Source organism: Microtus ochrogaster, chromosome 2 (genome assembly GCF_000317375.1).
Source record: "Microtus ochrogaster isolate Prairie Vole_2 chromosome 2, MicOch1.0, whole genome shotgun sequence".
Lineage (NCBI taxonomy): Eukaryota > Metazoa > Chordata > Mammalia > Rodentia > Cricetidae > Microtus > Microtus ochrogaster.
This window is the reverse complement of record NC_022010.1, coordinates 73,029,806-73,032,028: the sequence shown is the minus strand read 5'-3', so window position 1 is coordinate 73,032,028 and position 2,223 is coordinate 73,029,806.

Below are 2,223 nucleotides of genomic sequence, written 5' to 3'. Positions count from 1 at the left end.
AGGTGCCTCCCCCAGCCTAATAGCAGATAGGACTCAAATCTGCTCTTTGTCTCCTCTGTATGTCCTCGCTGAGAATAAAGTGACCCTTGGCAGGTACACCACCCGCTGTGTCAGCAGCAGTGTCCCCCTGCCTGGAATAGCTGTGAGCCTGAGCCAGTGTTCCGCTGTTGCAATCTTGAAATTCCTATTAGTTTCCCAACAAGGGATCCCATATTTGTATATAGTCTCCTCAACATGGCTGGCATCAAGATTCTTTCCTGGTCTGAAGAAGATAAGGTCAGGAAAAGAAAATCACTTCATGGTTTTTCCTGATAAAAATCCCAGTCCATCATATAACAAATGCATTTCTGCCTAAGATGGGCAACTAATAATAATTAATAAAGCTTATTGCTAATAAAATATTTACTACTCCAACCAGCCTTCTCAACAGCATCTTCTGTGTAGGCTTGGTGCTTACCCTCAGACAACAGGGGAGGGTGGCGATTTCCGGGAAAATGAGCCCTATGTACAGAGCTGGTCGGTGGAGGTGCTGGTACCCAGATTCAGATTTGCCTGATCTCCATGTGCTCAAATGATTCCATAATTTAATTAAGTTTTTCCTTGTGAGTCCCACTAACATTAAAGTAAGGAATCCAAAACTTGACACAAGAAAAACATTCCCTCCTTAAAACTCTCTAGCACTTTGCCCCAGAACACGCTGGCAACTGCCACAGACTATGCCATCATGTCTGCTAAATACAGCTTCCACCCCAAAGATTATAATCCATTTACAAAACTATATGGAAAGAAACTTACAGCGACCAGCACGGACACCTATCAAATTTTTACTGACAACTGACTCTCCTTCCTAGCCCCCCACAGGGGAGTGCAGATGGACAAAGCCCTTTTCGGGAGACAGCGTCCTTGCTTTCTAAACCCGAGAGCATGAGCTAAATCAATTCTAATATATTTCAAATATATTCATTATTGTCCATTAAAAACACACTACCATTTCGTGGTTCTGCGGGAGAGTGACAGAGCCTTGTTTGTAGCAGCCCTGGGCATAAGCAATCATTGTGTTGCTTCATTAGCTATTCCCTGTGCTAGTGTGAGGGACATATGTCTATTCTCTGTAACAAACACCCACAGCGGCAGGCGCCTCCGCTCTAAGCAGATAACTCAACACAAGTGTGAGCGCTCCCAAGGACCTGCATCCCCAGCCGCTAGGCACAATCAGCCCATGGTCACTGATTGGTTCCAGTTTATTAACAGCCAATGAACTCCTCATCTGTTCCAGAACTGGTTAGGACTGTCACCTGCAACTGCCAGCCCCCAGTAAGGCCCCTCTAGTCCTCAGAGTGAGGATGGAGCCTGCTTTTCTGGGTTGGACACTCTGTATTCTCTGACACAAAGAGGCAGGATTGGTAAAACAGCAGTGTGTGCTTCGTTCTAGACCAGTAGCTGGGCTGCACAGTCAAAGACAGCAATGAGAAGCAGAACCCCCCCCCCACACACACACAGAGGGGGGGAGAGAGAGAGAGAGAGAGAGAGAGAGAGAGAGAGAGAGAGAGAAACCGAGGACCTCAAATAGGCTAAACATAGGATTTACTACTGAACTCTACTCTAGTCCCAAACGGGAGAGTGACTCCTGTATTTAAAGTTCAGTTTGGTTTTATGGTGGAGGACACGGACCCAGGGCCGTGCACATACTTAAACCACAGGACTATCACTGAGCTGCAAGCCTCCAAGACTTGGCTACTTAAATCCATGCCATTTTCAGATATAAGTTCCAATTAACAGCAACGGATAGGCACCGAGTACTGGGGACCAATCTGGCCTATGGGTCACCTTCTCTTTGGAAAAGACAAAATATAAGATGGGGAGGAGCACTTGCTGCCCTCCTTTCTGATGCTGGAGTCGTCTGAAGCCAACAGCAGAGTGTGGCCTCCACTCGCCCCTCGGGGTCGAGAATAACTGGCTAACTGTGGCCTCCACTCGCCCCTCGGGGTCGAGAATAACTGGCTAACTGTGGCCTCCACTCGCCCCTCGGGGTCGAGAATAACTCCTCTCACCTGTAAAAAGCACTTTGACCTGGACTGCTCCCCCTCTAGAAGCATGTATGTGTGTTGTGAGCCAAGGCTGCTAACAGGCTGCCGTCAGCTAACTGACTCCACAGCCCCTGGGGGTTTTCTCATGGTTTGGAGGCCGGAGGTAAACTTGAGGTTGAAGGGGTCTGAGGGATCT